Source organism: Passer domesticus, chromosome 5 (genome assembly GCF_036417665.1).
Source record: "Passer domesticus isolate bPasDom1 chromosome 5, bPasDom1.hap1, whole genome shotgun sequence".
Lineage (NCBI taxonomy): Eukaryota > Metazoa > Chordata > Aves > Passeriformes > Passeridae > Passer > Passer domesticus.
This window is the reverse complement of record NC_087478.1, coordinates 29,621,055-29,646,771: the sequence shown is the minus strand read 5'-3', so window position 1 is coordinate 29,646,771 and position 25,717 is coordinate 29,621,055. Positions and strand designations below refer to the sequence as shown.

General features: G+C 38.0%; 1 long non-coding RNA gene across 1 annotated transcript; it reads left to right on the top strand.

The window, feature by feature from the left end:
• Window positions 1–327: 327 nt before the first annotated feature.
• LOC135301309 (uncharacterized) lies at window positions 328–16,764 on the top strand. The gene is made up of 4 exons (XR_010363059.1): window positions 328–463; window positions 849–953; window positions 10,057–10,102; window positions 16,638–16,764. It is a non-coding gene; the product is annotated as an uncharacterized LOC135301309 (long non-coding RNA).
• The last annotated feature ends 8,953 nt before the right edge of the window (window positions 16,765–25,717 follow it).

Genomic DNA, 25,717 nt, shown 5'->3' with positions numbered 1-25,717 from the left:
CTGATCTTGAATGTTTCCAGGGATGGGCCAACTTCAATTTCTTTGGGCTACCTGTTCCAGTCCCTCACCACCCTTTTACTTTAAAGCCATTACCCCTTGTCCTTTTGCCAGGATGAACCATCCCAGCTCTCAGTCTATCTTCACAGGAGAGCTCTCCAGCCTTTGGTCACCTTTGTGTCCTTCCTGTGGGCTTGCTCCAGCAGGTCCATGTCCTTTTGGGCTGCAGGGCTGGATGCAGGGTTCCAGGTGGGGTCTCACCAGAGCAGGGCAGAGCAGAGGGGCAGAATCCCCTCCCTGGCCCTGCTGGCCATGCTGCTTTGGATGCAGCCCAGGACACAACTGCCTTTCTGGGCTGTGACTGCACATTGTTGGGTCATGTCCATCTTCTCCATCCTAAGTCCTTCTCAGCAGGGCTGCTCTCATCCTGAAGCCTGTGTTGATATTGAGGATTGTTCTGACTTAGGTGCAGCACATTGCTCTTGGCCCTGTTGAACTTCAAGTTCATGAGGTTCAAGTAGGCCCACTTCTCAAACTTGTCTGCCAAAGAGCCATTAAGGCCTTCAGCAGATTCAGAAAAGCCTTTTAACAATTTCAGAGCATGACTCTTTGATTTCAGATAAGTAGTAGCAAACTACCAAAGCCATTTTTTGTTGTTAACATAGCCAGAAATTCTGTACTTAATGCTGCATGCAGGGAATGTGATAGGACAGTGTCACTTTGCTCAAACTGAGAGCAATATGGAGAACACTTTGCCATTTCATAAATTGTGTGAGATAGCCTATTTCTTAAGAATTATATATTTTTGTTGTTGTCTGATATTATGTAACATCTTGCCTTTTATTTTACAGTCCCTGTGGGTAAGGAAAAACTCCTGCTGCAGTCATGACTGAAGCAGATCTCTGACTTGGGACAACATGTTGGCAACTGGGATTTTTAATTCAGTCCTTGTCCAGGTAACTTCCCACTGTCTTGAACAGAAAAAAACACTTAAAAATCATAGGCTTTGAGGAATAGTACAAGTTAGTAAATGTTTGTGAAGGAGTCATGTGGCTTTTAGAAATATCAATGATTTCCCCAAATGGAGGCTATTAGGTAGGTGTTACGAACAGAATGAAATTTTACCATGACCCTAAATTATGATTAGTTTTTAGGTTCCTCCTTGAGTTTGAGACTCCAGGTACTAAGAAATGTAATTAAATCCATCTTAATAGGTTTTGACATATCTGTTTGACTCCATACTATGGTCCATTTTCCAGAGAAGATTAGGGTAATAACATTTTTTTAAATATTAAGCTTTCAGATTACCAAATGTTCAGTCTAATAGTAGCATATAATTGAAATTCTCAAGGATCACCTCCTTTAATCACAGAGCACATTTGATTTTTATATTGTCTGAGTGTGTGGGCAGTTGGTGTGTCAGCATCCAAACAACAATCTCCTTTGCAATGACAGAGAAGTTGCCTTATCTTGGCACAGTAATGGACACAGTGACTAAGCACAAATGATGCAGTATATTTGACAGTGAGTGTTATTCAAGAGGACACAGTTCCTTAGAAGTGTTTGAAAAGTTTTTCTCATTATTTTTGCTCTGGCATTTTATGGGGCACTCTTTCCAAATACATTCCCACCTAAGCACGGGCTGTCACAACAAAATAAAAGAAAGAGGAGAAAAAAGAGAAAAAAAAGAAGGCATATCAAAGGATTAAAGTCTACTCTGAGAAACACAACAAAAATAGTCCACAGTTTACTAATGCTTGTCTCTGCCTTGAGTGAAGTACAGAGATGTAAGATTTCTTACATTACTGTCTTAGTATCTATTTACTTTCTTAGTATCTGTTAATGTATTGAGTTTGTGTTGCAAGTTTTTTTTTTGGGGGGTTGAGGAGGGGCTACAGGAGTGGCTTCTATGAGAAGCTGCCAGAAGCTTCCCTCTTGTCTGACAGACAATGCCAGGAGGCTCTTAGAACAACCCACCACTGGCCAAGTCCAAGCCAGTCAGCGACAATTGGTAACATCTCTTGGACAACATGTTTAAAAAGGGAAAAAAAACATAATTCCAAATTATTGTGCAGATGTAATTGTGGCCAGAAAAGAGTGGAGTGAGAACATCTCAAAGGAACAACTCTGCAGACACCAAAGTCAGTGGAGAAGGAGGGGGAGGAGGTGCTCCAGGTGCCAGAGCTGATTCCCCTGCAGCCTGTGTGTGTGGTGCAGACCATGGTGAGGCAGCTGTGCCCTGAAGCCCATGGATGTCCATGGAGGTGAGACACCCACCTGCAGATCATAGCGAAGACCCACGCTGGAGCAGGTAAAACAAAAGAAGTCTGTGACCCCATGGGAGGCCTGCACTGGATCAGGCTCCTGGCAGGGACCTGTGGACCCTTGGAGGGAGAAGGCCACACTGCAGCAAGTTTATTGATAGGACTTGTGACCCTGTGGAGGACCCACTCTGGAGCAGCCTGTTCCTGAAGGACTGTACCCCATGGAAGGAGACCCACACTGGAAAAGTTAATGGAGGACTGTTTCCTGTGGGAGGGACCCCATACAGGAGCAGGGGATGGACTCCTCTCCCTGAGGAAGTAGTGGCAGAAGCAACACGTGATGAACTGACTGTAGTCCTCAGTCCCAGTCTTCCTGTGCCAGAGAGGAGGTAGAGCTGGGGAGGAAGGACGGGTGGGAGAAAGATTGTTTAAGATTTGTTTTACTTCTCATTTTGTGGCTGTGATTTTGGTTGGTAATAAGTTCCCTAAGTTATGACTGTTGTGGTAATTGGTGAGTGATCTCTCCCTGCTCTTATGAGCCTTTCATTCTCTTTTTTTCTCGCCTGTTCAGTTGAGGAGGGGCTTTCATAGGTACCCAGCCTCCAGCCAGCATCACACCACCACAGTCTCATAAGAACACCATCATACAGACCATCCAAAAGCAGACAAAAATAAAGCAGAAAAAGACCTTGCAGCTTTACTGCAATTAGGTAAATCTGGCTCACATCCTGATCTCACTGCTGTGAAAATCTTCTTTTGACTTGGAGAGGAAAATATACCTATTCACAGTGAAGGTAGGGAAAACAGCCAAAGAGTGAGTTATTTGGATAAATATTTCAGTCTGTATTTTTGGAAGCTGGATGCTTGTAAATATCCTCACTTCAAGAGAGGTCTTCCAGCTACAACTCATACACACAGGAGAAAAATCCAATCTCACACTAAGCTCATCCTTTTCAATCATGTGGTGCATAGAGTGCAAGTGAAGCATGAATAGCAGTGTAGCATCTACCAAAGCATGACTGCTCTACAGGGCATGGGAGAAAACTAATCAGAGGACCAATGACTTCATCGCAGGATTCCTTGATCAGCCCTCCAGAGGGCAAAGGTTAAATTCCTGATCAGATGCTTATTTATCTTGGTAAATTTATTTATTATTTATCTCTTGGATAAATTTATTTAGGCACAAGAAATGTAATATTTTTCAATGGAATAAAGAGAATGTGTGATGTTGCATCACAAAAAAGAATAAGCTAGAAGTTACTAGAAGGTCCTGCTTAAGGCTTCTGAACAGCATATGCAAAGTTTAATTTTGCATGGCCAAAACTCAGGAAGGCCATGAGTGTATCTGGACATGAGGAAGGCCAGATTTATCTGTTAACAATCTACACTCTCTAAAGGGATTTTGTGGATCAATGGCACTAGGAAGCTCTTTAGACAAAATAATACATGGGTGTGGTCTATGCCCAACTTGATTCTGCACTTCTGCCAGTGCTGAACAGCTACCAGCTCTCTCTGATATGTGACATTCATGGATAAAGAGAAGGGTCCCAGACTCTTGCCTGGGGTGGGCTGATTTATCTGAGATAAGCTTTTTATGAGAGTCTAAATCTTGCTGATTTTCATGAAAATGGTAACAGCTTTTCAGATCAGTCCCTACCCCTCATGTTTACAATACATAGCATCTTTATGTTTCCTTCTTCCCTGAAAGAGTCATGATAGCATCAGTGACAGCAGCAATTGAACAGAAACTCAGAGGTCTCAATGAGGAGACAGAAAGCAAAATCTGAGTTCATGTTCATCCTCCACAACAGAAGTTCAACCTAAATTCAGTCTGTGTTGAAGCATTGCACTAGTGTGTATCTCAGATGAGATATTCAAACTTGTCATTCTGCTTCGCTAGATTGCAAAGATTTTTCAGCAGCAGCTTTGGAAACCAAGGGCAGATGCCAAGGATATTAGGCAGCAGCTGAATGGTTTGAGAAACTTAATGCAAAGAAAGAAGGAAGACTGTGCATCCTCCAGGTGGTGTCTGAGGTGCTTCTGACTCTTCTCATGGTCTTCAAAGAATCACTGTCAGGTTATAGAAGTTGCTTTTTCTTTTGTCCTTATCATTGGAGCCTAATGAGGAAGCTTGTGATTAAGGAAACTAGGGGCCAAGCAATACACCTTAGGTATTTCACTGAGGAACAAGGTCATGTATAGCTAAAGATGAAACTGATGAGCTTAGAACTAAATGGGAGAACTACTTTTGTTTTCCAGCTGTTATTTTTCTGGGTGGCCTCCAGAGCTTTGAAGGGCATTTTTCTCATAGACAAGCTATTTTCTGCTACAGATGGTGCTTTTAAGTCTCCTAAGTCAAAAAATGTCAACAATTTTTAGAGAGGCAGCTGAGTCCTTATTTTTACACATTTCTATTCACCACTTTGAAATTTCAGGTAAAGCAACCTCCCACAGATCTTAATTTTGGCAGCTAGTTGATACAACAAACTTTAAACCTATTTAATTTATTTAGGATATTAATTTATTCATAGGGGGATGATTTTTACCTAGAAACAAGTTTATGCTTCTAAGATTACATAGACATATATAAAAATATATTTTCCTTACAACTTTTCTGCTTTTTTTGTTATGACCCACCATTCCCTCCCAAATTTTTGTCCAAACCATTTCTAGTTGGCTCTGCCTATAATCTAATACTCTGAGCCAAAAAAACAAGAAACAACAATGATGAAAAACATGCTCAGCCAAAGTCTTTTAGACTGTGAAAGAATGAACATAAGAAATTACTTAGAAAGAATGTGGTGCCTGGAGAATTAAATTAGAAAGCCACTGAAAATATACTTTCCATACAAAAACATTTTGAGAAGAAATAAAATGGTCCATGTGAGGAAATCGTAATGATGAGAAGAAAAATTGATTATTTAGACAAAGCAAAAAAATCAAAGTAAAATATATGGGTGTGAGCAATTTATTCATAAATAGACATATGTTCAGAGACTGTTTGTCCACACTGGATTTGTGTAACTCTATTCTATTTGGCAAGATTTGGAGTTTAAAGGAAGAACACATATGGCAGTTTCATCTCCAGCTCTGTGCAAGCATAGCCCAGAACACAGATACCTCAGCTTTACTTGGGAGTTGTACTTGTGCATCAAATTGGGCCCAGACGACAACCCCTCAGATGAGAGCAGCATATTTCTGCTGGTTCTGAAATTTCATCACTTTGTACTATCTGTATCCAGGCATAAGGTCTGAGACCACGTAATATTATTTGACATAGATTTGAATATATCTTTGTGGTCTATTAATGTCTGACAAATATTTTAAGTGTAATTTCTAGGTAGTAAATTTAATTTTATTAAGGGTGTGTGGAGTGTTAATAGAGTGTTTTCTTTAAATTGGTTTCGTGAAAATTGGTCTTTTCATCAAGAATGCAGCTTGACTGTCCCCTGTGATGCTGAGATTATGCATGACATGAATGGAGCAAACTGAAAAAGCAGACAGCCATACATTATCTGTTAAGTGAAGAGAAGCATCCCTCAGGATTTCCAAGAGGACATAATGCTGTGAGCCCTAGGGAGGACTTAGGAAGATCACCTTTTAACTTCTTGTTTGAGATCTCTGAGAGTACACTAACCTGCAGTGAGTGCTCTGCAGCTCTCAGACTCTGCAAAAATACAATAATATGTGTGAATAGGAAAAAGAACTTCTCTGGATTGTGATCTTTTAATGCCTTCTCTGCTGTCAGGACCATTGTTATCACATCTCAGTGTCACGAGGTGAAAGAGAATAGTCCATTAGATTCCTAGAGAAAAAAGCAGGGTAGGAAGAGAGTGGGGGAGCCCCACAAATGTCTTTATGGGGCCCCTTCTTTGCTATTGGAGGACAAGGATGTTGAAAATTAAATTATTTGCTAATATAATCATCTTTATGCAGAATCAGGAAAGAAATGTTAATTTTAGTATTTTAAATCTCCATTAGCATTCTGTGGGGATCATGATCTATCAGGGGTAGCAATTGTTAATTCAAGCCCTGACTGAGAAAGGAAGAAAGTCACAAATGTCAGCATCAATGAGCAATTTGCCTGAGGAAGAACACAGATGATGTTTCCTTTGTATGTGAAGGGAGTTGAGCATTGATGGGTGAGGCCTGACCTGCACAAAAGAAAGAAAGCTTGATACATTCAAAATGCTCTCAGAGTCCTTTTTTATATCCATTTCTATATCTGCACAAGGACTTCACTTTTCAGGAGCTGAACTGCATGCTTTAGTGTGCAAGACTTTGTGACAGAACACTCTTAAAGAGTTAATACCTTCTTAGGAGAGTTTCACCTGCGCTTTATCTGGTTTGTAGGTAGAATTTTATTGCAACCACTCTTGACATATTTTTGATCTTTTCTGCCACCCCAACTTTCTCTTCCATGACACATAGTCCTTTCCCAACTCACCTTTCCTGTTATTCATGCTACTACCTTAAGCCTTGTTCTGTAAAAGTCATCACTGTTCTGAAAACCAACATAATACAGTTAAATGGATCTGAATTCAGACTTCCTGTGAAGCAAATAGAGCTCTTCAAACCAACAAACTCTTTCTTTTCTTATATTATCCTTTTCAAAAGACTTATTTAAAAGATTAGGCAATCTGGCTTTTAACCTATGGCATGGAAACTCTAGTTTTCAATCTGCAGTTTAAGCTACAACCATAAGTTTTCTTGATTTTGAATGAAGTAGCAGAAGCAGCCTGTAAACAGAGGGGTTAATAGAGCAATTTTCACAGAATATGGCATTTTACAACATTGTCATTTCCAAGAGCATATTTTTAATCACATGTTTATTCTGGATTAGAAACATAATTAAAAGGACAATCCCCCTTCCAGCTGGAAGATTATAACTAACAACTATTCAGTACACACATAGAAAGATGTGTTAAAGGCAGAATAAAATCACCTTTCATTTTGTTATCCTTTGATTAACATATTCCCTTTAGCTCTAATGTGCTTTTTTTGTGCATCTGTGTTTTATTTTAACAATGATTTCTGGTTTTCAGCTTGAAAAAGCTTTATACAATTTCTGATCAGTACAGAACAATTTTTCAGGAATATTTTAATTATGCTTACAACAGGCCAAGCTTATGAAAAAGTAATTGATTACCTGATTTTTTTATACCGAGAGGCTACGGAAATTTACTGTCATATTGATTAAGGACTTTGGCTTTCTGTAAAACACAGGTTCCTTTTATTTCCTGCCTCCAGCCAAAACAAGGTACAAGAAACCAGAGATAGTACCATTTGTGGATAGTATCCAACAAATTTATTTTAAAAAATCAAGTTATATATTAATTTTGATTCTTATTAAATTAAATGGCAAGAGGAAGGGAATCTCATGTATTTTGTCTCCCTCAAGGAAACACAATTCAAAATTTGTACAGTTTGTGACCTGCACATGGACTGGGCACGTTAATTTGTTTTGGTAACGTATTGTACTGAGGAATGCCAGCACCCACCTGAGTCACAAGAACTGGAAAGCACATACAGAATGGTACATGGGAAATCTGTGGCAGAGAAAAGACAAAAACAATAATTTCTGAGTAACTTTCAGAGCACTGCTAGCTAAGAGGTGGCTGATTGCCGTCTGAAGTGCACTCTGCTGCTGAGAGTGCAGCTCTCCATTTAAGAAGTCCTAATAATGGTTTCAGATCATTTTGAGCTGTTCTCTTCCCCACTATAGAAACTGCTTTCACACTATTGAATATCAAGGAAGCCTCTTTGACTCTGTTTTGACAGTTTAAGACAGAAGAGAGATTCAGGAAAAATTAATCCAAATTGAGCATGGGAACATTTCCTCTACTCTGTTTAAGATCTGATTTGCCCTTACCTCATACTTCCCAGTCCTCTCTTTTTTAGCCTCAGAGAAGACAAAATAGGGACGTGTTCATACAATATTTTGGTCTTCCCCTACTGTAGTGAACATATATTATCCAATTATAACTCACAACAGAAAATGTTTGGACTTTCAACAAGTGTAGTAAAAATTACAGAGGTTTATTTTTTTATTTTTTGCCATAACTCTTTTTGTAGAATTGGATGGGAAATAATGAATAAGATGTTTGCAAAATATTCGAAATACTTATATTTATCTCCTGGAGGATTTCAATAAATTCACATCACATACATGCAGATAGAAATTAAAACTCCTTTCTTTCTCGGGAAATAATTATGAGATCCAACCATTTCTAGACATGGATCTTCGTGAGAAAAACAACCACATGGTAATTTTGATGTACAGTTTGGAACTGAATACATGTAAGAGGGACATATATGAATCAAGAATTCTTCTCATTCTTTCAAAGGGCTGATGTGTTAATCTTGCTTGCATAAATAAAATTCTCTGATTAAAGTAAAAGCCCAGGGATACCATGATGTATTGAATGGGAAAATGAAAGCTCTGCCTTCTAGTCAGAGTAATATAACTATTTATTAACCAAAAATGATATTTTCTTTTCCTTTTTCCTTTGCCAAAATAATGATTGTAGCCTTCTAGCAAGACAAATAATCAAATCATGACATAGCCATTTATTTCACAATATGGTGAATATTCTACCTAAGAATATTCTGAAATGTAGTTAGAAAGCTTCCTCCCTCTTTTATTTTGCTAAACTGAAGTGAAAACATCTGAGAAATAGTAGTGGTGTGTGTCTCTGCAGATAATTTTATATCTTGATTGTTCTGACACAGAAGATGAGTAAAACGGGATTTTCCCCCACAGAGTTTTTACATTTATGAATGCATAATTAAAAGAAATCTAAGAAATATGTCTATAGTTCTATGGATCATATTTAATGAAGAATTGATCCTGCTTTTAAGAAAGTCCTAAAACTAGAGTTTTTCCATTAAAAGCAAAACCTGTTGTCATTCCTTAAATGGTAAACAATAGAGGCTGTAATGGTTCATCCTTTCCTCAGCTTCATTATTGCCTTCCAGCTTCCAATCTAAAAGCTCTTAGCAACATAATTACCTCTTTGGCTTTTGCAAAATGTCATGGCTCCTGTTTAGCCAATGGATCACATCACATGAGTCTGCAGCTTCCCTTTTAAATGCAGTACTAATAGCTGAAATATCTGACAGGCTGACTTATAAGCTTGGCAACAAATTGGTCTCCCTTTTCACCTTTCCTGGAGTTGCTGTTATTTTGGGAAGCAAGACGGAGATTTGAAGCCGCCTATATCTGGATCCAGACATGCCTATTCAGAGTGACCTTAGAATCTAAGACATCCACACCCTTTTCCAGACACCTAAACACTATAATTGTCACTTTGTTACATTGTAATTAGTCTTAATAATTCATACCACCATTGGTATGCATGGTGGCCTCATGTATAGAAGTACAGTTTGAAGGCAGAGGTTAAATGGCATTAAATAAACTGCCGTATCTGAATAAGAAAGGAAAAAATTCCAACTACAGACCTCACATGGGGACCCCAGAGAATGTCTATCTTTTCCAGCTGTGTCAAGTAGAATAAAAAGCAGAGTTTTACCAACAAAATTGTTATTCCCCCTATATTCAACATTTCATTCTTCTGGGTTGCTAGGGTATCTATCTGACTTTCACTCTTCCTCTTTCCCCCTAATATTATGAAATCTTTTCTGAGTCCCTCAGAAATTCATATTACCTCTGTGCAATTAGCAGCCATGCCAGCCTTTCAGTGTGGTGAGTCTGACGTTATTCTGCTCTAACATCTGCTGCTCAGCTTTTCATCATGTCTGTATATGTATCTTAAAGTTCTTCATCTGTTCACAGGCAAATTTTTTTGGCTACCTTGAATAAAAAAAGAGCTGTCATACAGGTAAGTTGTGTGAACTTAGCAAATTGCTCTTTTCCAAGACCAGAACACTTTGTATGTGCAGAATCTGTATTTCATCCCTGAAAAAAGCCTTCCAACATGAATAAAATTATGAAAGTTTTGTTTCTCACCCTCTTTATAGAAGAGGAAAATGTGTTGATGAGGTACTTCAAACTCTCAGTGGGACTGGCTGCATGACAAAATGTGGTTATTTAGTGAGAACACATTGGGCAAAGAGGGAACAAAAACTACTCATCAGTATACTGATTTGATCCTCAATATGGCCAACCCTGTGATCACACGAAATGCCAAGATTAGAAGCAAAATGAAAATCATAACTAAAAATTCATCAGTGCTTTATGATCTGTAAAAGTGAGCTAAAAATACATCTTTATGCTAATATTTGAGAAAATATAAGATTAATAAGGTTAAATCATCCAAAGAAAAGCCCATTTATTAATAGAATAAACTGAAATAACATGCACACTCTAATAGAGGATTGTAGGATCAAAAACCCACATTCTTTGTGGAAAATAACCCCCTGATAAAGAATGTGACTGAAATTTGGAGTTTATAAAAATATTTGTAAAAGCGTCAGGTGGTTTACACGCTGTTCTGCATCCCAGTCTGGGCTCCTGCAGCACAGAGAGGATGCGGACCTGTTGGAGTGAGTCCAGACAGGGCCACACAGATAATTAGAGGGAAGGAACTCCTCTCCAATGAGAAAAGACTGAGAGAGACAGGATTGTTGAGTCTGGAGAAGGGAAGGCTGGATGGAGAGGAACTTTTTACAAGAGCATGTAGTGACATGACAAAGGGAAATGCCTTCAAGCTGAAAGAGAATGGGTTTAGATTAGATATTAGGAAGAAATTCTGTACTGTGAGAATGGGGAGGCACAGGAACAGGTTGCCCTGAGAATTTGTGGATGCCCCATTCCTGCAAGTATTCAAGGCCAGGCTAAATGTCATCTTGAGCCACCTGTTCTAGTGGAAGGTGTCCTGCCCATGGCAGGGGGGTTGGAATGAGATGATCTTTAACATCCCTTCCAACCTAAATCATTCTATGATTCCATGGTTTATCAATGAGTTTCATTGTTTAGTGGGCTGACTTTGTCTAGGATCTGAAACACACAACTTAAAAGAGAAAAATCAGGGTTTCTAGGATCTGATCCATCTGAAAATATGGGAGAATATTGAGAGCCTCCACAGAGATCATTGCTTTTTTCCCTTTTAGTTTTATTCTTGTGAAAGGTAGAAGGATGTGTGTTTTGCTTTGCTTTCCTTGTTTGAGATTCTGAGTCTTACTTGGAGTTTGACCATCTGAATACTGATCAGGTTCAGAAATTACGAAATGTGGGATATTGAGGAGCTTGATGGTGGAGGAAGGAACATGGTTTATAATGCAAAGAAATTTTATACACACTCCCATTTTTCAGTGATACCCTTTAGAATTTGAAATTGTATCAGTTATAAAAGGGTCTTGATAGTACAGATTCAGAAGATGAGTCAAATTTTATAACAGCTTTAATTCTGAGATACAGTCTAAAAAAATTGTTTTGAGCATTACTGTTAAAAGAACTCTAAAAAGATCTTCAGCCTTGTAGCTCCTACAGTTAAAAAAAAGTTTTAAAACTCTTCTTAAAATAAAAGTGAAAACTTTCTATGTAGATTTACCTTTTACCAATTTATGAAAACAGCTTTGTTTAAAGAGTTGAAAAATTAATTAAAATCATATAAAAAAATGTATGAATTAATTTATTTTTATGTTTAGATGAATGAAGTACTTGTAGTGTTGTTTAACTGCAAAAAAAAACCCAAAAAACTCACCAACACACACATTAATATTGATCCTCATCAACGAAACTGCTTTTAAATTTTTTCCCAGGCTTCTTTCCCCACAGGTGCTAATTGGGTTCAATTTTGTAAAGCTTTTGTAAATGGAAAAGGAAAAAACATGTACTGTTGGCAGAGAGTCTCTTACACTTCGAAAATATACAAATTCATGATTACCATGAAGCCTCTGGGTGGGCATTTAGGAGGAATCTGCTTATTTATGAATATATTGCCTCTGAGATGATATTTTTTTTGGCTCAAGGAGTTGATGGAAACCAAGCTTGCTGGTTTGATATTTATCCTGAAGCCCTAATAAGAAAACAGTGATTCAACATGACAAGTTCCATGTTTTCATATTTAACAGTGTCTATTCAGACAAGTAAGCCTTTTGGGCTCAGCAAGGTATTTTCTTATATGACTATACATTCATTCTCTAGTTCTTATTGTCTGATACACTTCAGTTATCTTTAAAACTGGAACCGTCCTCTTCTCTGTGTTTTGGACTTGGAATTTTTAACATCAGGAAGATAACAGATTGTCAGTCCATACTAAGGTTACCATTGGCTGTTATCAGAGGAAAATGTACTGACTCAGATCCAGCTTTAAGGTCTTGGTCAGCACATGGTACAAGCCATTTGGGCAAGATAGTGATACTGATGATCCTCTGCGTATTTCCGGGCAATTTAATGTCCTACACCTGTTCTTTAGTGCAGGCTGCCTCCCTGCATGAGGGAGCCAGGCTTGAGTCACTGAGGCATACCTCGCTTCAACTACATGTCTTTCCTTGGCATTACCGTAACTCTGAAGAATTATTTGCTGGCTTTTGCATCTTGCTATGACATGACAACCAGTTCTTCACTGTACCCAGAGCCTGAGTCATGTCCACCAGACATTTAGCTGCCTAATGGGGACAAATTGCTGTCTTAGTAGTCTAGTGACCAAATTCTACTATGAATTGAGCCTTTGGGCAGTATGGAAAGGAGAGTAAAAAGTCATAGCAGATGCTGTTGGCTGAAATGATCTCCCAAAGGCAAACCATTTCCTCACCTGAAAATTGTGCTCTTTATGTTATAATAGTTTGCATAAGATCCCAACCCATTTAAGTCTTATCACTCAGACATTTTTAAATGTCAGATGAAAGTAGAAGCCTGTGTATGACACTCAAGCAGTTTGTACTTGCATTTTTGTTTTTTTAAGTAACCAGAAAGATAATTTCATGTTGACAAGGTAGTTGTTGATTAAGCTGAGCCATGAAGTAACAGACCCAGAGAAGACGAGGTGATAAAAAGTTTAAATCCCTAGCAGAAGGTCGGATAAAACCTTTTTATTGTCTGAGATATACTTGTGAGTTAACTAATTGTGAAGGGATAATAAATGATTTAATTATTTCCCATCTGTTAGTAATTCAATTAGATCCTGCTCAGTTTGCATAGCTGCAGCCTTTTGATTACTGTGCTCTGCATTCCCTACCAAGCCTGAAGTCCCCAGAGTTAAGCTATGTTATTACCCTCTGAGGTAAAGATGGGAAAGCAATTTAATAGCATTTTTTTCTCCCTTAAATCCTTCATGTCTGTATCATTAACATTGCATTTTCCAGCATCTTTTTAACATAAAAAATGTTGCATTAATTTAGTTGGGGAAAACTCAAACCCAAACAAAACAACAATGGCTGAATTGGTTTTTAGAAAAAATATTTTAGAAAAAAAATTGTTGAGAACTTTGAGGTGTAGATTAAGTACATTTAAAAGATGTACTTAAAATGTACTTAAGACTAGGTACATTTAAAAATACTTATTCTTAGAGTAAGGATAGAAAACTAGAAAGCTAAAGACGGGGTGTGACTTGACAGGGAGTCACTCATATGATAAATACCCAGGACATAGTCTTCTACATTTTAATGAGAATAATTCATGCTATTTCATGAGACAAAGAAAAAGACATTATTTTGCCTTTATTTCTAGGGCAACTGAGAGAAATAGACTTAGTTTAAAAGGAAAGATAAGGTGAAGAATATTTAGTTCACAAACTTGTCATTTGCTCCTTGTCATTTTATACTAGTGAAAGAGGAGGAGGAGGTTCTCCCTGCCCCTACCTCGGCTGATGTGTTCATTCAGCCCAGAGAGCAAAAGCAGGGGTAAACTATCAGTGAATTTAGGATGGTTAGGCACAACTCACAGTTAACAGTCTCTGTTCTGTGCTTGTTACAACAAGCTGGTGTTGGCTGAGGGAAGTTAATTTTCTTTGCAGAGGCTGGTGTAAGGCTGTGTGTTGGGTTTTTACTGACCAAAGGGTTGGTAATACAGAGATGATTTTGTTATTGCTGAGCAGAGCTTACACAGAGCCAAGGCCTTTCCTGCTTTTCTTACTGCCACACTGGGGAGGAGACTGGGGGTGCCTGGGGGGTTGGGAGGAGACACAGCCAGGACAGGTGACCCAAAGTGACCACAGGGAGATTCCAGCCCACGTGCCATCATGCTCAGTGTATGCACTGGGGGGAAGGAGGACGAAGAGGGGGATGTTTGGAGTGATGGCATTTGTCTTCCCCAGTAACCCTGACATGGGATGGGGCCCTCTTCTCCTGGAGATGGCTGAGCAGCTGCCTGCCATTGCAAAACAGGGAATTAACCCCTGGTTTTGCTTTGCTTGTGTGTGCTCAGCTTTTGCTTTCCCTATTAAACTGTCTTTATCTGAACTCACAACTTTCTGGCTTTTACCTTCCTGATTCTCTCCCTGATCCAGTTGGTGGGGGAATAAGCAAGTGGCTGCATGGGGCTTGGCTGCTGGCTGGGATTAAACCACAACATGTAGGAAATAGGATTTCTATTTCCCTACTTAACAGGCCTCTGTGAATGGATGAGGACAGGTTTCTAGGAGGTTCAGATGATGCTTCCCTCCCTCCTTTCCATCCTCTTTGCATCTCTCACTCTCTGCCTTTTCCCTGCCTCTGTCCTTCCCAATGCAGCAGTCAGACCTCCTAGAGCAATTTCTCACAATTCAGCATTACTGACTCACATAGCTATTGTGCCCAAAACTCCTCTTCGCTCTGAACCCCAGTTCTAGACCAGAGGAATACTCAACTACCTAACTCTCACAAAAATCAGATCAGAAATAAGAAATCCCCTGAGGACTTTGCTGCATTCAACTGCAATAAGGAAAACTCTCTTCTAGGATAAAAGAAAAGCATGTCTTCTTTACGTCTCTCATACACAAATGGTCTGAAAATTAAGGAATTCTTCATGAGCATCCATGTCTCTAATATTCTTGAGAGAAAAGAGATTTTAAAAGCATTTTGCCTATTTCCCCTGACACTCGAGTAAATAGTCAACAACTTTGTGCTTCACTTTGCTTTACACTGTCACTTTAAGCTGTGTTGAAGAAGCTGCCTCCTCTTGCCCTTGATAAGATACACTAATTAATTGGGTGACCTAACTGCATTTATTACACAATCATATTAGCTCTTGGATTAAAGTATTTAAACCGAAGTAAACCAAACAGAGATTTTACCTTTCTTTCAAACCAACTGTCTTTTGATATTGTATTTGCCTTTGAAACCATGCAGCAAGTTCTCCTGGAAGGGCATAAGGGAAAAAAAAATCATTATAATCTTTTTCAACTGCATGACTGCTCTTCCCTCTGATATGAAGAGCCTCAGGTGACATGACTTAGGCCAATTGTTTCACTTATCAAAAATAGGTAACATAAGCCCTCAACAAATCTATGTGCATGGTTGGTTTTGACCTCTTATTGAGCGCTTGTCAATTGTCACTTTGACTCACAGTCCTATATAAAGAGGTTTGAGAAATATTGCTTTGCTGGGGCAGATTTATATTGACACAGTTGGGTTTTTTCAACATTGTATCATCAAGTTTATGTTTTGCTGCCCTGATGATCTAACACATAAAAATATAGCACCAGCCAAAGTACAACAGCAAGGAGTGTATTTTTTTTTGTATGTGTGTTTTATGTCATTTTACTCGTGCTGAACATCAAAAGTTTTAGACTTCATGTAGGGCCTGTAGACTTTAATGCTGAAAGACAATTTCTGTCTGTGTGGGCATCTGTAAATACATAACTATTCAAAAAGTAAGCACATACACATTTTCTGCTCTGGCAATCCCAATTAACACTGTGTAAAGTGGCATTACATCATCTGAAAATCCTTGTTGAAATACCTTTCATTGCATAGAAGCTTCGGAGTAAATTATAATTTGCAACTGTAAATATGTGCCAAAATTGTAATTTGTTCAATTTCATCTTTTACCCCCAGGACAAAAAAAGAGAAGGAACATGTGCTGGGTCGGAGTGGCTGCTTAAAAGTGACAGGAGTGTGATAGAGGCCTTATTTCAGTAATATACATTAGATATGAACCATCTCTGCTTTAACATGTGCTGAGATTGATCAGTCATGGGTCATGGAGCAGAGAATTGCAAATGGCTCTTTGCCACCTCTCTTTATCACAGAAAGCAAAGTAAAGCTCAGATCCAGTGGAAAATAAAGGCAAGACCATATAATGATAAATACTGATATCATTCCACATTTTCAAAGGAAAAAGTAAATGAAAATTACAAATGTGCGTCCAACATATAAACAGGATGAACATTTTTATGTGATAAGTTACTATGCCATTCTTGTTTATTATTTACTTTACTGTATCTTTGGCTATTATATTTCTCCTTTTTACTCACTCCAACCTTAATTTTCCAGTTTTCCTGATCTGGAATCAACAAATCAACAAGTTCCACTCTTAGAAAAAATGCATCCAGTGATTGTTGAAGAAATATTTACTGTGTTCTTGAAATGTACCAAGCCCTTCAACTATGTGCAGCCAGGAGAATATTTGAAATGCATGTTCAGCAAAAGCTTTTAACTGGAACTCTTTTTCAATTTTTTCAAAACATGACTGCTGGAGTCTGTTGGGATTTTCTTGCAGGACATGGGTTGGTCCTTCAGAGCTCACTGTTTATATTTCAGGTACTGCAAATCTGACATCATACCTACACAGAAAAACCACAAACCACACACACTGAATAAAATCTCTTTTTTTTTTAACAGTCTCATCAGTGCTTGTCCTGATTCCAAGAAATACCTATTTCAGTGCCCTTGAAAGAAATAAAATATGAGCCACCAACTTGTTTAACAGTGGTCAGAGGGCAGCTCTGTGATAGCTGCTTTGCTTGTCTCCCTCCACAGCAGGATGTGCCAGCCCCAGGAGCACCTGGGTAGGTACCTGGACCTCCTGGAAAGAGGTCTTGAAATGGGCAGCTCAGTCACATCAGGAACACACTGCTGAGATCTAAACTGTATGATACCCTCATGGATTTTTTGATTGTTGAGTTTATTGTGTTTTATCTTATTTTGTTATTATTTACTTTTTGAAATATAAAGGGTTCTTACCATTTTCAAGCTACATGTTTGAAAAGCAAGATAACACCTCAGAGAAAGACTGACCAATCATAAATTATTCCTGTGAAATACGTCTTACATTCATTGTTCAGCATTTTTCAGGAAATGAATATTCCTGTAAACTCTTAGTATCTCATCTAAAACAAACAGAAAAAAACAAACAAAAAACCAGAATGGCTTGACAAGACTGCTGTGATTTCTACCAAGCTCAGCTAGTATTAAACTTACTATTAAGAAATATAAGCTGCAAATTCCTCTGCTTATGAACTTGAGATTGTGCTCTGGTCCAGTCAAAATAGACGTTGTTTACACTGATTTAGTGGCCTTTTGAGATTGCCTGGTTGCTTGCCTGAGTTCCCTCAGCAGGTGAAATTACTTGCTGAGATGCACAAAATCATGCTGGGGAATAGCTGTGCCATGTCTTGCCAGTATTTATTTAATGTTGTGTTACTGCTTGAAAATGAAAAGCATTTATTTTTAAAACATAGTCCATGTGATTAAGACCTATAAAAGCAAAAGAAAAGGCTGGGTAACAAATGAAACTATAACTTACATGCTGGTTTTGATGTTATTGTTTCTACTGCTTCAACAGCCGTTGCCATTGTGGTTTTGCAAGCCACAAACAGTATAATAGTTTTATATTCCTCCCTTTCTCTTGTTATAGGTCCCTCTCTAACCACTGACATGCTGTCTCATTAAAACCTGTGTACCCTGAACTGCTTTCAGATTACAAAGGCGGGAGATTGCTGGAAAGTCATGTATTAGTCACAACACCTATATCTGGAGGTCCTTAGGAGCCATACATCTCCCTGGGATGGGTCTAAAGACTGGTATAGAGACCTGCCTTCCTGACCTCTGCCTATCCTAGAGGCCTGAAGCTTGCTTGTGCTAAAATAGCAAATTCAAGCCCAACATGTGTAATATGCTTGCTCTGAAGTGCTTACATTAAAACACGGAGTTTCATTCAGGTGATTAATGTAGATGTTAAGTAATATTGGTCCTAGTATCAACACTCTTTCCCAGACAAAAAAAAACCAGCCTCCAACCAGACATTGTACTGCAGATAACAACCATCTGAGCCTGGCAGTTCAGCCAGTTTTTAATGAACTGTATTCAGTACATGTTACTGTAATCCTACACATGAGGATGTCCCAAGACACTGCATAAAATTTTTCTCAAGTTGAAACAAACACCATCCAGTCCTCTTTCCTCCTACACCAAGCAAATTATTGTAGGAAGTTGCCAAGTCAGAGATGACTTTCTGTCCATAAATTCATGTTGACTACTTGCAAATACCTTCATGTCCTCTATGTGTTTGGAAACTGGTCCCAGGATTATTTGCTCCATCACCTCTCTAGACCCTGAAAAACAGCTGACCAGTCTGTAGTTCCCTGGATCCTCCTCCCTGCCATTTTTGAAGTAATATTGCTTTTCCTCCAGTCCACAGCATCTTCTCCTGTCAGTGTTCTCTCTAAGCTCTATTTTTTAAGCTTTATTTCTGAAAAGTTAAGAGTAAAGTACCAATGTCATCATTGAACTTCAGTTCTATTCCTTCCTTCCTTCCTTCCTTCCTTCCTTCCTTCCTTCCTTCCTTCCTTCCTTCCTTCCTTCCTTCCTTCCTTCCTTCCTTCCTTCCTTCCTTCCTTCCTTCCTTCCTTCCTTCCTTCCTTCCTTCCTTCCTTCCTTCCTTCCTTCCTTCCTTCCTTCCTTCCTTCCTTCCTTCCTTCCTTCCTTCCTTCCTTCCTTCCTTCCTTCCTTCCTTCCTTCCTTCCTTCCTTCCTTCCTTCCTTCCTTCCTTCCTTCCTTCCTTCCTTCCTTCCTTCCTTCCTTCCTTCCTTCCTTCCTTCCTTCCTTCCTTCCTTCCTTCCTTCCTTCCTGTTTTTGCTAAGTCATTCCTTAGCTGTTCAGACCAACCTGTTGAGCAGACTCAGCAGGAGAGATGATGACAGAAGGTGCAGGGTGGCTTAATGCAATGCTAAAGTTACAGCGATAACCTTGCTTTTGTATTCCCATTCAGTAATATTCTGTTATACATCACAAAGGGTCCTGATCTTCCAGGTCCTGTCCCAGAGTTGCTCTCTGTCATTTCAGGACCTTTTGGGGAAACAAGCTGTATTGGTATGTACACATGTACATGCACATATACCTGAAGTGTTTTTCTTCTCTTTAGACTAAGCACTTTAAATTGTAACATGAATACTGGGAGAAGTTCTGCAAGCCTCATTTTGCAAGTGAACTACTGCAGTCTACAATATGCCTCTGTCTATATAAATAATATTGACAGACAGTGGAAAATATGCTGAAAATTACTAGCTGCATTATTCAAGGGCAGTGTTCTAGATGGTTGAATTTTAAGCTGTTGCACCCCAAAGCAAAACCTCAAGCTTTTTAAACTGCAGATCTCTAGCCATGGCACAATTCCATGAAAAGATGCAAACATGAAACTCACAATAAACCCTGAATAATATGCAGCTTAAGCCTCACACAGAGAGTGCACCCTAGTTTACTTGCCAAAATAAACAACGCAGGAGAGTGACAGATATGCCAGTATTCCATGATTTTGAGGACAAGTGCAAATACTATTGACATAACTAAAAGGCTGTTATCTTCAACCTGCAGCCTTGGGTACTGTCAGTTATCACCACCTGCTGTCTAAATATTAAAGTTCTTAAGGATGGAATATTTGAAGAGCATATCTGGGACAGGAAGGAAAACAGTAACAACAATGGTGGCAATAATAGTACAAACATCATAAATGACGGGAAAAAACATATTCATGTGGAAGCTGAAACTTTGTCATGTATAAGAACCTCTCATCTCATAAAGAGATCAAATTGCAAGGGGCTGAAGGTTTTCAGTTAATCTGCCTTAGGGTGGATTGTCTATTTATGTGCTAAGAAGAATACCTTTATTTACTCTATATGATTTTTCCAATGTATTTTAGAAGATGCATATTTTTAAAAGTGTTTCTAATCTTTAAAATCAAAATCAAGGAATCAAAAATCAAAAGCAAAGGAAGTAAAAGAAGTAAAGATCAAGGATTTGTTATCCTTAATAGAAGAGATATATCCTGTTTTTTGTAAAACTCTATGAAATCAGGTGTTAGAATTTAAGTTCTTTATAATTGCAGCATTGCAAGGGCATTGACAAAGCTAAGTGGTTGCTGATGGTTTCCTTTCTTTCCTTTTCAGATTTCTCTGCACCCAATCATACTCACAATACTAGAGGCTTTTGTCATTGCAGGAGCTGGCAGAATTTAGTGACTACTCAGAGAAATGCTTTCTGAAGATCTCTTCTCAGAACAACGTTCTTAGCAAATCAATGCAAGAAATAAAATTGCTTTGTTCCTCACCTATCCAAAAGCTTTTTTGCAGTTAGTATGGCTGTCTCTTTCATTTTAAATCTGACAATATTGCTATTAAGATGCAGAATAGACTTTTCAAGGACTGTGGGTTTCCTCTTAATTTCAATGACCAAGAGAATTGCATTGTTTATTTACTATGTGCCTGGGGGCTAAGAAGGCTACATACAAGTTTATCACTCATATTTTCACTGCATATTTTTGCTTCAAATTCAGTGATCCATTTAGCTGCAGTAGAAGGTCACTGTTACTAATTTACTCTCATTCATTGGTCTCAGTGACAGAATTTAATTATTTCAGCCTAGTTCATAGTGGGAGAGCAGCTGCAGTGCTTAAAACACTGTAATGAAAACCAGTAAACCCTCACCTTGTCTCAGCAAAAGACCAGGAAAACAGCAGTTAAACTTATGGTCTGTCATCTCAACTCCAAAAAAAGCCATGTGCTTTACCTTAATAAATTGGAGAATTCATCTGTCTTACAGCTGTGTGATTGTTCTTTGAGTTAGAGCTGTCACTCACTAATATCAATGGAAGCCTCCCTAAAATTTGAGGAAGATGTTATATTGAGTAGTCTAAGTATGGAGAAGAAGGGATACTTTGAAAGAGGATCCACAGTCTTTTAGACAAGGCTTGCAATGCTTTTAGAGGCAAATGTGGTCTCAGTGTAGAAAGGGTAGCACTTTGAAGCCAGTGAGAACGGCAGGGATAATAAACTGGATATAACATTACCAGAGGGAGGGATCTGGCCTGTTGATTCATTCTAGGACAACTAATAAAATTACATAAAATCTAAGGGAGCAGCTAACTCTTGCACATAAACATGTGAATAGCTTGCTGCATGGCCTGGTTGCACTGGATAAGAAAAAACAAGCAAACAAGCAAAAAAAAAAAAAATCCCTCCAGAAAACAGGACAGACACAAAGCATTCCTGACTAAAGGGACCAGCCTGTCAGCCTGGCCAAACTCAGCACATCAGCTCAGGTTCAAATTCAATTATATAGTCATCCACCTTAATAAAATCTTGTTTTACAGACTTCTGTGCGTTTTGGCAGAAAAACAAAAGATAAAAGCTGTATACTAGAACACTTCTGCATGAATTCTTTGTCCAAAGACAGAGCTCCCTGTGAAAATTCCTTTTCCCTTTCTGTTTCCAGAAAAACCTCACTTAAGGTTCCTGAATAACATTCAACATGTTAAAACAGAATGCCTGTCCTTAATTTTTTTGTTCTTATTGAAGATCTAGATGCAAAACCCATTGCAGAAAAGAGATATTATTGAAGATCCTTATTGAAAGGATACATTGCAAGTGAAATTGTATGATAAGGAAGCTGTTCATCACAACAAAGCTGCTAGAATGTGGTTTCAGGCATTTCCAAGATTACTTTTAGAAAAGTCTAAAAGTCTGAAAACTAGAAAAGGAATTCTAAAGTAAGAAAATGAAATATTTGAGAATATATTTGTAATAGTATTAATACATTTACTGTCTTTCATAAGTGAATAGAATTTCTAAGTTTCCAGTGCCTTAGGAACTGTTCTTTTATACCACTGTAAAAATTCTGTTTATAATTTGTTGTCAGGATATTTAACAACTTATTAAAATTCATAGAGTATCTACCCTTTCACTCATGGGAAAAACTGTTCTATTTTATCCTAGATGTTTTGACATAACAAATAATTCACCTGCTTTTACATAAAAATATTAAATATTCTATAAACCATAATTACAGACTGGACTATGTAGGTTCTCACTATTCACAATACATACTAATAGACTAATATTTGCAGTATGGTCTTTGATTAACTGCAATTGTCTTCGGGACTAGTTATCATCAGTTGCCCATGAATGAGTTTAAACTGTCGATATTGCCATTCATACAACAGAAAAGGCTTTTTCTCTTCATCACTTGCTTACTGTTTCTGGAAAAACCCACACTGGTATGACTATGACTTCAAGCTGTGACTATTGTAGATCAAATTTTACAAACTGTAATTTCCAAATTTATTTTTTAATGCAAAACATTTGTGTCATTGGAATAGAGATTTAAACAGTTCTGGTTATCTTCAAAGGGGTGCATGTATGGAGTATAGATATTTGTGGAAGAGGCACATAATTTCACAGTCTCTGAAAAGAGTGAACAATTTCATGACTGCTACTGAATAAGGTTAATCTGTTAATTTGTTATTAGAATTCTGATAAATTAAATGGAAAATTATCACTTTTTATTGTGGACCATCAGATTAATTTGGAACATCTTTGGGGAGAGGCACTTTCTTTAAATCAAGGTTATTTCAAAATTTCCTTAAAATGAATGCCTTTCTCACTTTCTCATCAGAGTTACCCCCCCCCCCCCCAATGGACTATTATTCATGGATTAAAACTAAATTTCTGGTGTTTTATCTCACTTAACCAAGGCCTGAATCCTGCATATATGACACCAAAAAGTCACAGGTGATCCAGATACTAGATTTGGGAGTGTCCAAGTACTGTGTTTAGTAAGAAGTATCAAGAGAAGTATCAAGACAAATCACACCTTTTTCTGTGATAAGATAGATATTTACTTTAAAAGTGTAATGAAAAATACACGGCTTTGTTTCATTCAACAATCTTGTACGTTGAAGAAGAGAAGGCTGAGAGAGCTATTTTATGGTAACCTGATTACAGCACTGGTTAAGAAAAATAATCACTTTCTACTGAATAGCGAACTAGAAAGGTTGAAACACTAGGCAAAGCTCCACTCATTTTAAGGGAACAATAAGTATTTTGATTGCTAGGGAATTAGCAATATGGCATTTATCCTTTAACCATCTTTAGACCACATTTTATATGTACAGTTTATAGTCATGAGGTTCACCCAAATGAAACAGGATAAAAAAGGGTACTCTGGATACTTTTGTCTTCACTTGTCTGAAATAAAATAAAAACTCTCATCAGCATATCATGTTCTGGCCTTGCATCCAGCTCTGTTCTTTCTTTCCCCATATGGATAATGTCTGGCCAGGAAGGAAATGACTACATTTTCAACTACAGAATGAAATCTGGGCTAATGGAAACTTGGTTGAATTACTTCCTGCAAGTTAATGACTAAAGAGAGCTTTTCAGGGGGATGGCCAGTAAAAGACATAACAACCTAAAATACCAGCAACATGGATCCTCAGAAAGCTGTCTTCTGTTTCTGTGCAATCTGGGAACTGAGAGTTAACATTGTTTGAAATATAGAGATATAATGTTTGAAAAATAAAACAGGTTTTACCTTTATTCACCTGGTATGGTCAGTTCATCAGTGAAGGGTCTGAGAAGCCCTACTGAGCCAATATGTTTGTTAGAGAGTATTCAGGGAAATAGTTGAAATGCTGAGAAAACAGCATTTGAGGGGTCACAGTGTCCTTTCTCAGATGCCACTGAAAATTGTCACCTTCCAATATGGATACTTTCATACTTTCGTTCTCACTGTTCAGTTCAAGTTTCCTGTACACAATGCAGAAATTTCCTGTTTTACTTTGATTTTTATGAAAGAAGAGATGGATTTGTGACTTTTTTGGATATAGGAAATGTCTAGAACAGAAAAAAAGTAGGTGTTTCTCAGGTAGCTACATGAAAAAAGAAATAATATTCAAGTTCAAAAGTTCAGCCAGTCCAGACAATTTCAATTCATTCAATGTATCTAATTTGAATTTGCATAAAAATGTGCTATTATGCCTTGGGATTTATATTTGCAATTTATTAATATATTATTTAAAATTTCCTTTTATTTCAGAAGAAACTAATCTTGGTGTGACCTCTTCCTCTTGAACAGCTCAAGATCATCTTAATGGGTCTGGATTAGCCACTTGGAATGGCAGTTGTTTTAACCAGTTAGAGTACAATATCACAATCTGTTTCTAAGAGAAAATTCAGTATGTATTCAGGAAAGTTAATTATATTTCCTTTTTTGACATCTTTCTGTTGTCCAATCCCCCTTTTTCCCACAGGACTGTGCAAACTTTGAATTAGGTCTCCAAGTAGTGTTAGTACATTGTTTGGTCTCACTCTGTAGGGATTAGCTGAGGTGACAGAAATTGTAATAAAATTTTAAACCATTAAAACTGGCTTGAAGAGCAGAGGTAAAGGTCCTGCTGATTGTCACACATTTAAGCATTCATTCATAAGGAAGCCCACTACTGTGCATATGTGGGACATGATTTTTTGCTATGCTAAAAGCGAATCTTCATGCTATTGGATTGCTGCATTTCCCACTGCTACTCAAAATGCTATTCTGAATACTCCTGCCAGGGAGCACTCTCTCTGCGGAAAATGCAAATTTTCAGTCCTAGTCAAGAGGTCTGACTTGTACTCTATCCCTGTTTCTTTGGCAATTTGCAGCCAATGTTTTCTTTATTGCCACAAATTAACGAGGGAAAGATTGCAACACTAATTTTTATGTCACTGTGATGTTATGAAAGAGGCATAAATAAATAAATGGCAAGAGAAAGGAGGAAGAAAACAAACCAGACACTCTGCAAAGATAAATGTAATATCCCCTTCACCCTCAAGAAATGAAATTATTCTGACAGGGTCAGAGATTCTGCTTGGCAAACCATCTTAAATTAATTACCTACCTGACATTTTAAAGGAAGGTTTCAGATCGTAAATTTAACCCAGACAAAGCATTCTTTTTAATCTTGTCAGTATGCAAACTACTTTGCACTTCAGTCTGTGAATTATTTATCAGAAAAGCGACCCCAAAAGGGTGGAAGGAAAATCAGGAGTATTTGATCTTGGGTTCTGCAGGTTGATGTATTTCTCTACCCTAGATCCCTACCTGTTACAGTTGCATAAATTCTTTCTGTTTGATGTTGCTGATATATAGATCTCACACTGTGCTTCTCTGAAGCCTAAATATTTTTTCTCCATTTAAATTACTTTTAAAACAGTGTCCCAGTGAATAAATGTATCTATTTTCCAGGGAGAAACAAAACTTAAATAAAGGGGACAAACTCACCTGTCTTTCTGTTTTATGTCTTTTCATTAGCAACAGCATGC